The following is a 12,728-nucleotide window of genomic DNA, read 5'->3' as shown; positions in this document are numbered from 1 at the left end:
GGTAACATTTAAATTATGTGATATGATTATGCCATATGCAATATATTTGTATCATCGACGGATGGTCGGAAACAGTGTTGACCTCTAGATAAAACCTCTTACAGTGCCAATTTCTTTTCACTGTGTGTGACCTGTCTGTCTGACTTTATTAAATCTCTGTAACCTGATTAATCCCAAGCAACTCCCACTGCTTTAACGTTTTTGCATACACGGGGGATTTTAGGCTGCCGTGAAGGTGGTGTCTGAAGTCCCTGGCCTGAGTGCTTCCAATGCTTTTTTACTCTGTTATCTTCTTATACTTTTTGGAATTATGCAGTATTTTTTATATTTTGACTGATTAATAAATATTTCTATTATTTAAACATTTCGGGCCTTGATTTGATTGTAGACTGTTAATAATTTGTGGAGGTTTCCCAATGAAACATTGTGGGGAACATTTGTAGGTTTTGTATTCATTCTATTTAAGTCTAAAGATTTTTAAATCCGCAGCGCGAACATTATTCCTTCCAGATATTTTCCTGAGCATGTGAATAGGGTATAAAAATAGCACATTCACATGCATTGCTGTTGGATTGTGAGCGGATTCTGGCAGGATTTAAGCGTGCAATCCACGCTTAGATTCTGACAGTACTGAACGTGTGAACATAGGCTAAGAGTATAGATAGGTACAGAGAACTCACGGCATAAGCGGCAAGGAGAGGAGGGATATCCCAAAAACTGTAGATGAGAAGAGAGAACCCACAGCAGAGTGTGCAGAGGGGAATCACACAGGCTGTATAGTATCTCAGTGTAGATAGGGAGGAGCACACACCAGGGGAAGAGCTAGCGGGGGAAGCAGGCAAGGCATTTGTCACGGGCACAACTAGGATGGAAAGAAGGGGGGGCACTGGTACAGCTGCCGCTTAATACTACAGCTGATCACTTCTGCAGCCGTCCAGCATACAGGACACCTATCAGCAGTGATCGGCTGTTTTGATACGGCCATTCTGCGGCGGTCCCATCCTCTCAGGGCCCCTGCTGACTATAGCAGCCATAGCGCTATAGTCCAGCACATTACATTTATTTTGGTGTCGCTAGCACCAAGGGGGGGCTCGGTGCTAGCGACTGCCACATTCAATTGTATCTGCGTACTCAGGATGCAGATACAATTAAATACTATGGTGGAGCAGCTCCCTGCTCCGCTATCACTAGCCTATAGCTGATCGCTTTTGCAGCCGTTCAGCATACAGAGCGGCTGCTCTGCGGCGGTCCCATCCTTTCTGGGCCCCCTCTTGCCCGGTGGCATCGCTAACACTGGGGGTGGGGGGCGGTACCAGCGACTGCCACATTCAATTTTATCTGCGTCCTCAGGACGCAGATACAGTTGAATACTATGGAGGAGAAGCTCCCTTCTCCACCGTCACTAGGCTACAGTATACTTTAGGCCTGCAGTCTATAAGACGCTGGCGCGGGCTGGCATGATGACATCACTGGATCACGCTGGCCTATGCAAGGGTCCTGTCTCGGGATGGAGCAGCTCCGTCCATCGCAGGAACAGGGCTAGGTAAGTAAATTTTTTTAAATTAGTTTCTACAATGGGGGCTGTGTGGCACCATCTACAAGGGGTGTGCTGTGTGACACCAGTTGCAAGGGGGTCTGTGTGGCACCATCTGCAAGGGGGGCTGTGTGGCACCATCTGTAAGGGGGGGCTTTGTGTGTCACTTTCTACAAATGCGTGGGGGGGCTGTGTGTGGTGCTATCTACAAGGGGGGGCTGTGTGCACATCTACAAGGGGGCCTGTGTGTAGTGCTATCTACAAGAGGGGGCTGTGTGGCGTCGTCTACAAGATGGGGGCTGTGTGTCGCTATCTACAGGGATCTGTGTGTGGCGCTATCTCAAAGGGGGGGCTGAGTGTGGTGCTATCTACCAGAGGCAGCTGTGTGTGGCACCATATACAAGAGGGGCTGTGTGTGGCAGCATCTACAAGGTGGGCTGTGTGTGGCACTATCTACAAGAGTAGGGCTGTGGGGCACTATCTACAAGAGGGGGGCTGTGTGTGGTGCTATCTACAAGAGAGGGCTGTGTGTGGCGCTATCTACAAGGGGGCTGTGTGTGGCACTATCTACAATGGGGCTGTGTGTGGCACTATCTACAAGGGGGCTGTGTGCGGCACTATCTACAAGAGGGGGGCTGTGTGTGGGGCTATCTACAAGAGGGGGGCTGTATGCAGCGCTATCTACAAGGGGGCTGTGTGTGGCACTATCTACAAGGGGGCTCTGTGTGGTATTATTTACAAGAGGAGAGGATGTGTGGCGCTATCTACAAGAGGGGGGATGTGTATGGCACTATGTACAAGAGGGGCGCTGTGTGTGGCACTATCTACAAAAGGGGCTGTGTGGTACCATCTGCAAGGGTGCAGTGTGGCACCATCTGCAAGGGGGGTTGTTTGGCAATTTCTATAAGGGGGCTGTGTGTGGCGATATCTACAAGACGGGGGGCTGTGTGTTGTGCTATCTACAAGGGGGCTGTGTTTGGTGCTATCTACAAGAGCAGGGCTGTGTGTGGCACTATCTACAAGAATGGGCTGTGCGTGGCACCTTCTACAAGTGGGACTGTGTGTGGCACTTTCTACAAAGAGGCTGTGTGGTACCATCTGCAAGGGTGGGGCTGTGTGACACCATCTGCAAGGGGGGCCTCTGTGTAGCACTATCTGCAAGAGGGGGCTGTGTGGCACTAGCTACAAGTGGGGGCTGTGTGTGGCACTATTTACAAGAGCTGGGCTGTGTGGGGCGCTAGCTACAAGAGGGGGCTGTGTGTGGCTCTATCTACAAGAGCGGGGCTGTGTTTGGTGCTGTCTACAGGGAGCTGTGTGTGTGGCGCTATCTACAAGGGGGGGCTGTGGATGGCACAATCTACAAGGGGAGCTGTGTGTGGCACAATCAACAAGGGGGGCTGAGTGTGGCGCAAGGGAGAAGGAGATGTCAGGAAAGTAGTTTGGGGAGTGCCAATCTGAATCTTTGCCCCGGGTGCAGTAGGATCCAGCTACACCTCTGACACACACACATACACACACACACACACACACACACACACACACACACACCAGAATCTGCATGTCAGTGCCTATACAGAAAAGAATAGGTCACACATGGGTTGTATTAGAAGAGGATTGCAGTACAGGAATAAATCTGTGCTGATACATGAGAGCTAGTAAAGGCAGCAGCATCCTGTAAATACAGACCTCACATACAGCATGTTTTAGTGGGAGGCACAAATGAGAAAAGTCTGAAACTAGGAGCACTTGGGGGTCTGAGAATGACTGAAGGAATGAAGATTTGAGCCTGAGATTTAGTGTAATGTTTATTATCGCCAGGTAACCAATAACATATATAAAAATCATTTTTTCTCTGTCAAAGGTGTTTATAGCCTCTTGCCGAAAGCTTACTAACAGTATATGACCTGTAGTTTAACGCATCTGGAGTAACACAAACTGCCAAAGCTTTTTTTTTTTAATAGTAATATGAAAACAGGTGTATAGCTGATTGAGATAGATATACAGTTGCAAGTTGTATGTGAGAAAGCTGGCTTTTGTTAAATAAAATGCCTATGAGGCAAAGCATTTCTTCAGCTCATTTAAAAGTCTAATTCTCCATGTGCTATCTCTGACTCATCATGTATTTTCAATGCAGCAATAAATGGGGAATATTCATCTCAATAACTGTAAGCCTTCATATGAAAAATGTTTGCCTAGTCATGTCCTAAACAGTTTTAGGACTGTAGAAGCCTCAAATGCAGTTACTGTATGACTGCATAGTCAAGGCATTTCTCTAATTGCCTAATTAAATTATCACAGTCACTTAAAAGAATGAGAATTGATTAAGACTCTGTAATTACTTCCTGCCATGCTTCATTTGTATAAAACAGAGGAGGTAGAAAGTTTTTTTTTTTCTTCAAATGATTAAGCAGGAAGCAGATATTTTCAATAATCAAAATCTGGAAGGCTAATTGAACAATGTTATTAGTAGCACAAAAAGATATGACAGGGACACCTATAGACAGTAGGCCTATAGGTAAATCTAGCCCGTCTAATGGATAAAATCTCGCTAATGGAACACATCAAATTGGCTTTATTAAAGTGGGTTCTGATGTTAAAGTAAATAGAAGGGTAACCAAAATGGTAATATGCTCTGGTCATGAAGAAATGTTAATCTAAACAAATATGCCTAATCCAGTATACATAACCATATTTTTGCTGTGCAGATAGAGTGTGGCTTGGACAACCCGGCTGTGTCCAAAAGAAGCAAATAAAGTAAGCATGAAAAATACCTGGGGTATTAGTAATCATTTTGGCCAAAAGGACGCAAGCTCGCAATCCACGACAAGGATCCCCAGACTTGCGAGTCCCTAACTCCTTAACTGGAACTAAATGTCCCTGATACAAACTGAACAGATAAAAACAAGGGGACATATAACACAAAAACACAGAAAAAGGCCATACTTACAAATGGACACAGACAGGTCAGAAACGCTGATGAAGGAGAGTGAACAGGTGCATTTAAATAATAATAGCCGCTCCCACTAGTCTTGAGGGGAGTGGCGTGTGGTGCATAATATGTGTAGTAAAAAATAATAAATGAATGGCGTATGTGCAAGTGATAATATAAGTGAAATATAGGGGGCAGTAGTGAGTAAAGTGCCTAAATGAAAATAAATGAATAATGGGGTGCAAGTGTGTGAAACATGGAGGGATAGTGTGTAAGTCATGAGGCGCAATGTGTATAGCCAGGTAAAAGCCTATTTGTGACGCCTTGACGCCAGCATATTGCCTAGACAGCAGGTGGGCCAGTTTGCTTTAAAATGCCGGGGATGATTTAATATCCCAGTCCTATCTGTCCTTGTTACTAACTTCACCGAATCTGAATTGATATACTATAATATGCAGCAATATACAGTATGTGTAATTAATATAAGAATTTCACCCAAGGCTTTCCTCTTCATTATTGTTTAGTTTTTATTAACTGTTGCATTTGTTGTACAAAGTTGTATCTGCTCGCTTTTAAGCTCCTGACCTTCACATCACATTTAAATTGTAGTCACCAGTGAATTCCTGCTGCAGCCCAGTTTATGAAAGGCCTCCTTTAGACTCAGACCTTGTCAGTCACATACAGTAGCAGGAGTCCTTGAGTAGCCTGAGAATACTAGTTTTACTGCTAGGAAAACCAGGTCAGTATAGCTACTAGTCCTGTTAGGGGCCTTACCATACAAATAAAGGAGGGGAATACTCTCCGCTGCCAATTGATGCCACCTATCTCTGCTGCCTGCCCCTATATAAGATTACTTTAGATCTAATGATCAGGGCCCCAGTGGTAGTTACTTTAGAGAAAGGAATGTGTCCCATTACATAACAGGGCCATTTCCTTTCTTCAAAGCAACTACAGCTGGGGCCGTGCTCACAAGGTCCTGATGCTGTCCAGGCACCCAGAAGTGAAGAGAACTCGTTAACGATAAGTTCATAGGGATATGGGCTGGGGTATGAATTTATTTTTGGGTCTGGTCTGGGGTTTAAATTAATTTTTAGGTCTGGTTTAGGGTCTGAATTAATTTGCGGGTCTGTGGTCTGAATTAATTGACTCCTTGACTGTATGATTTCCAGAAATTTCTGATGGCAGCCCTGGGGAAAACAATGACATTCTCTAGGTGAAGCAGAGTGCATAACAGATATGAGTTTTTCATTACATCCATTTGGATAAAGGAAGGCACAGAACTCATACTATATATAATATATTTGCACAATCGACTTACCTGCAAACGCTGATGCTGCTGCAGAATCAACTGTAGCCTCTGGTGCCGATGTGGCCGACACGATGCAGGACCTGTGAGTGACGTCACAGATCTGCACTGTCAGAAGCTGGGCGTTGTGAAGAGAAGTGGATGATACTTCTCTTCAGAGCGCCCAGCTAGTAAAAGTATTAAAAACGCCCCGATGTACGCACATAATACACGCCCACTTGGACTTTTACTTTTAAACACACCCACTTGGACTTTTGCAAGCCTCATTTGCATAACTACAAAAATGGTCATAACTTGGCCAAAAATGCTCGTTTTTTAAAAATAAAAACGTTACTGTAATCTACATTGCAGCGCCTATCTGCTGCAATAGCAGATAGGGGTTGCAAAATCTGGTGACAGAGCCTCTTTAATCTGCATATAGAGCCGAAGGTGACAGAAGTACAACTGGGGGCTGTAGAGGAGAAAAAATGCAATATGGTACTTGGAGCATTTAGGTATTTAATATAACATGAAAGAAGACGTGATAGGTCTTTTTTAATTGACACATTCTATCATTTTGTATGCACCTCAATTGTACATATAGTGGAAGAAATAAAACATAAAATTTGCCATGTGTAAATGTTTGGGCGCCCTTCCAGTTACTACAATATATATATTATTTATTTATTCACTAAAGATATAATATTGTTAGCATTAAAATATGTTCCCATATATACACATGTTATTATCAATAATATTGCAAACATAGGATGTCAATAATATTCCAACTGTATGATCTCAAAATGCTGCTTGAATGTGTGACTCATTATTCACTCTTCAAACCACAATCTCATAAACTACATTCAATTCCACTCTATTTAATCTTGTAACCGTAAAATGACTAATATTTCCAGTTGCTTTCCTTTACTCATAATCTTCTGTGATGGGAACTTTATGGAACATTTCCAACACTGAACAATTAACCACAGCTTGACAAAATTAGTTACTAAAGTATTTAGGGATATCTTATCAATATCTGTTGTGGTTCCTCTATGTATCTAAAGTAACAAACTCTATATGAACTTATATATAGTAATTGTAAGCACTGGGAATTACACTGTGTTCAAATCTGTGTCAGAAGCTCCATTAGGAGCCTCCGTCGCAGATCCGGTAAAAAAGATCGGACAAAATAGTACAGCAAGCTGCGCAATTTTGCCTGCCAAAACGACAGACACCATGTCGTAAACCCGACTGAACTGATTAAAGTTAATAGGTACCATCAGGCGTAATTGGTGTTATTCATGCGACAAATCCAGCGCTTCTGATATTTTCATTGTTCTGCTCCTATGACGGAGCAGAACAACGGAAGACAGAACGCACAAGTGAACAAAGACTCAAGTTAAAAAAATGAAAAAGCAACTAAAACTAAAATAAACCCCATAACAAAAATTAAATCCACTTCATTAGTGTGTTTCACACACAGCGTTTTGACACATTTTGGTGGCATTTTTACAGCATGTTTTTTTAGCGGATTTTTTTTTGGGAGTGGCAAAAGTGGTTGTTAAAGACTATAGTGAAATGTGAGAGAGCCTACATACATAGCATTTTGGTTTTTGGGGTCTCAGTAAAAAAATGACATAAAAATGCTTGAATAGCATATGTAGTAGGCACACAAATGCAGTACAATTATTCTGTTATCATATATACAGGGTTAATCTATGTATCCAGTGGGTGCAGCTAAGACCCAGAAAATTACTGCTTACCGCACTCTACCCCCCACTCCTACTGCCATAAGGCACACCCTATCCAAATGGCCTGCACACACCTATGGATGGTCTAGCTTAAAAATACATATTTACTTTAGCTATGACATACAAGATTTATGTGCATTTTAGGACAAATAAAGCAGGTTTATTTTTCAGCCACGATATTTGACATCTAATTAGTTAATTTAGTTGATGCTGTAAATGAAATATGATATTCACATAAAAAAAACAATTGAGCAGATGAACGTATTTACATAATTTAATCTCAGATTGATTATACAATACATAATTTCTTTAAACAATTACAGTCAACAAACATTCGAACATTGCTCTTGTGTATCCAATCTTGCAAAAGTTCTTTTAATGTTAATTATAAATAACAATTATACAATGTGTATCTCTCCTCAAAAACATATTGTTACTAATAATGTAAATTCAACATTATGCAATCAAAGACTTTCAAGAATTCCCCTTATGTTCTATTTTGATTGCATAAATGTTACCCTCTTCATTAGAGACATCTAAGTCACTTGGTAGAAAATTAAAATGGAATTAATTAAGGAATATTTATCACTTGTTCAAAAATTGAATGTATTGGTTTGCTTAAATTGTGATAAAAGACTGAGGGGATTATTTTAAATGCAATGAAATTAAAAAATACAATTTCTTTTATGTAGTTGTTCATATTTTAATATATTTTATTTAAATATGTTCATAGGAAAATTGGTGGTACTGACATGGATCAAGCAAAATGAACTTTAGAGAGCACATAGATAATCTTCCAATACATTACAGGTGTCATATATGAAAACCAAAAAGAGAAAAAAGATACACAGGGCCACATGGTGCAAGATAAACCTGGTTGATAGGATGAATAAAATACAAGGAGAAGCAGTTACGCTCACCTATGTGAGTTGTACAGTTCAGGTACAACACTGATGCAGGAATATAGTTGCTAAAATCAGCTGCAGCTCTCCAATCCAAAACCCGGTATCATGAATACGGTACCGCAACAAGGCGGCAAATAAGCAAAAAATAGATGGATATAATGGAAAGCGCATCTGATAGAAGAAGTATTTGGGAAGATGAAGACACAGGTTCTGTGTTGAAACGCGTAGCCATGCATTAAAAATCTTTCAAGATATTAGCAATACTGCTAATACTTCTTCTATCAGTAGCACTTTCCATTATGTCCATCAATTTTTTGCTTTTGGCCGTGTCCTTAAGGGGTTAAAGAGATATTGATATTTTTCTTTTTTCTTTTCTTTTTGGTGGCCATTTTTACAAAAGAAAAACATAAATTGCAGCCATATTGGTTGTCACCTTTCAAGCACCGTCTCAGAAACAGAAGATCAATGGTCACTCTTTTAGCCATCAGTAAGAAAGTGAAAGTTCTACTATCAATTTCTGAGAAGCTATTTTAAGAAAGAAATTCAATATGGCTACACTTCCTGTTGTCACTGAATAAAAAACATATAAAGAGTGGTCGTTTTTAACGGCGACATCTAAGTGGTTAAATGGCTGGGATCAGATTCGGATCCCAGCAGTGACGGCTGTAACATACATAGCCCGCTCCATACTTCCCCTTGCCGGCTATGATGTAACCCTACGTCAAATGTCTTAAGATTTATTTTTTCTTATTTAGGTGTCACATTTTTGGGGCTTTGAAACCAATTAATAGTTTTTCATTAAGTAATGGTCTTAAATTACAATATTTTCAACTTACAAATGGTTGTCCCGAAACCAATTAACCTTCTAACTGTCCCATTAAAATTGAAAAAAAAAAAAATATGTCACTTTTTTTATTCTAGATCTTGAATTTATATGTCAAGTAAATAAACTGTAGTTGCCGCATAATTCAGGTTCCTTAAGTGCATTTTAATCTCTTAATGAAATAACCAATTTTAGTCAATTGTTTTCCCCTCTGTGTTCCAGCGGTCATAACTTTTAATTTTTTTCTTCAATGAGATGTATTTTGCAGAATGTGTTGTAGTTTTGATAGGAACTATTTTGGGGTACATATAATGTATTGAGGGACATTTATGAATTTTTGGGGGAGAAATGAAAAAAAACAAAAACAACCATTTTGGCTTTGTTTTGTTGGATATATTTTTACATCATTAACCGTGCGGTATAAATAATTTATAAAATATAATATATAACATAATAATATTATATATTAATATAATAATATAATATATAAATATTGCTGCAATTTCAATTCTGTAAAGTTTTTCAAATAATTTTTATTTATTATTGAATAATAACATATTTTGTAAGTGAATCATTTTTTTTGTGTGAAACAATGATTGCAACATCTGAGGGATTGCCTGGTTAGTTGAGTAAAAAAAAAAAGTGACAATGAGGGCATGTTCACACGCTCAGCAAAAAACGTCTGAAAATAAGGAGCTGTTTTCAAAGGGAAAGCAGCTGCTGATTTTCAGCCGTTTTTTAATTAACTCGCGTTTTTCGCTGCGTTTTTTACGGCCGTTTTGAAGCTGTTTTTCTATAAAAACGGCTCCAAAAATGGCTCAAGAAGTGACATGCACTTCCTTTTAGTGGGCGTTTTTAACGCGGCCGTTTTTCAAAGCTGGGGCGTACAAAAAAAAGGCCCGTCAGAACAGAACACCGTTTTTCCCATTTAAATCAATGGGCAGATGTTTGGAGGCGTTCTGATTCCGATTTTTCAGCTGTTTTTTGATCGAAAAATGGCTGAAAATAAGCCGTGTGAACATGCCCTAAGAGATCAAGTATGCACTCTGATCGATAACGGAGGGGTGCTATAATGAATAAAAGTCCAGGTTACCCCTCTCCCTGGGGTCATCTGGAGCCATACAGGTAGAGGCGTAGCTAGGTTCTCCAGCACCCGGGGCAAAGATTCAGTTTGGCGCCCCCCCCCAACCTCTTTCCCGACATCTCCTTCCCCCTCACCGTGTTTGTTTTCTCTACCAAACGACGTGTCATTTCTTTTTATGTAAGGCGAGCATAAAAACATTTGTACATTTTACAAGCAATATGGTTCTATACACAACACCAGAACCAAGCTCAGTACATAAATACAGCACCAGAACGAATACAGCTCAATTTAGTGCAACCCCTGCCGTATAGATATGTACGGCATAAAACTACAGCTCCCAGCATGGCCCGAACAATGATAAGAATATGCTGGGAGTTGCTGTTTCACAAAAAATAAATCCTATCAATCATCATCTCGCTGCAGATCACACAGTGACTACATTACTGATTAGAGGCAGAATAAACATTTACATTAAGTGACTCACCGGTGACGTCTCAGATTCTAGTTCTTTTTTCCATCCGGTCCAGACCTCTATGATGACTTCTCCCGGTCACAGCCCATTTCTGCAGTTTGCCGCTCACATGTCTTCAGCTTCTCACTTTTCCAACATTTCTGCACCTATAAATAAAGATAAAGTTCTCATTATACCACACACTACGCCCCTAAATATAATAGCGCCATACACTGCACCTCTAATTATAATAGTACCATTCACTGTGTCCCACACACACACACAGTGCCCCCTGTAGATAGTGCCCCTATATAGCCCACCCCTGTATATAGTGTCCCACAAATAACTCCCCCTATAGTGTTCCAGATAGCCCATCCCTGTATATAGCCCCCCATTACATATAGCCCACCCCTGTATATAGTGCTCCACATATAGTCCATCCCTGTATATAGTGTCCCACAAATAACTCCCCCTATAGTGCTCTACAGATAGCCCACCCCTGTATATAGCCCCCTGTAGATATAGCCCAGCCCTGTAAATAGTGATCAACGTATAGCCCAACCCTGTATATAGCCCCCTGTAGATATAGCCCACCCCTGTATATAGTGCTCCACAGATAGCCCACCCCTATATATAGCCCCCCAGTAGATATAGCCCACCCCTGTATATAGACCCCTTGTAGATATAGCCCACCCCTGTATATAGCCCCCCCTGTATATAGCCCCCTGTATATATAGCTTACCCCTGTATATAGTGCTCCACTGATAGCCCAATCCTGTATGTAGCCCCCTGTAGATATAGCCCACCCCTGTATATAGTGCTCCACATATAGTTCACCCCTGTATATAGTGTTTCACAGATAGCCCACCCCTATATATAGCCCCCCTGTACATATAGTCCACCCCTGTATATAGTGCTCCACTAGATAGTCCACCCCTGTATATAGTGCTCCACTAGATAGTCCACCCCTTTATATAGTGCTCCACAGATAGCCCACCCCTTTGTATATACTATATACAGGGATGGGCTATCTGTGGAGCACTATATACATGGGTGGGCTTTCTGTGGAGCACTATAGGGGGAGCTATTTGTGGGATACTATATACAGGGGTGGGCTATATCTACAGGGGGACTATATCTACAGGGGGACTATATCTACATGGGTGGGCTATATCTACAAGGGTGGGCTATATCTACAGGGATGGGCTATATCTACAGGGGTGGGCTATATCTACTGTGGGACTATATACAGGGGTGGGCTATATCTACAGGGGGGCTATATACAGGGGTACAGGGGTGGGCTATATCTACAGGGGTGGGCTATATCTACAGGGGTGGGCTATATCTACTGTGGGACTATATACAGGGGTGGGCTATATCTACAGGGGGACTATATCTACAGGGGGACTATATCTACATGGGTGGGCTATATCTACAAGGGTGGGCTATATCTACAGGGGTGGGCTATATCTACAGGGGTGGGCTATATCTACTGTGGGACTATATACAGGGGTGGGCTATATCTACAGGGGGGCTATATACAGGGGTACAGGGGTGGGCTATAGCTACAGGGGGGGCTATATACTGTATAGCACCCCCTGTAGCTATAGCCCACCCCTGTATATGGTGCTCCATAGATAGCCCACCCCAGTATATAGCCCCCCTGTAGATAGACACCCCCGTAGATAAAGCCCCCCGCGTGTAGATAAAGCCCCCCTGTAGACAAATTCCCCCCTGCGTAGATAAAGTCCCCCTGTAGATAAAGCCCCCCCGTGTAGACAAAGTCCACCCTCCGTAGATAAAGTCCCCCCCGTAAAAAAAGTCCACCTTGTAGATAAAGGCCCCCCGTGTAGACAAAGTCCCCCCGTAGATAAAGTCCCCCCGGTAGATAAAGTCCTCCCCGTAGATAAAGTCCCCCCTCCGTAGATAAAGCCACACACTTTTATTACAATTTAAAAAAAAAAAC

The sequence above is a fragment of the Rhinoderma darwinii genome, chromosome 7 (assembly GCF_050947455.1).
Source record: "Rhinoderma darwinii isolate aRhiDar2 chromosome 7, aRhiDar2.hap1, whole genome shotgun sequence".
NCBI classification, from domain to species: Eukaryota; Metazoa; Chordata; class Amphibia; order Anura; family Rhinodermatidae; genus Rhinoderma; species Rhinoderma darwinii.
The sequence above is the reverse complement of the archived record's forward strand: the minus strand, read 5'-3'. Positions refer to the sequence as shown.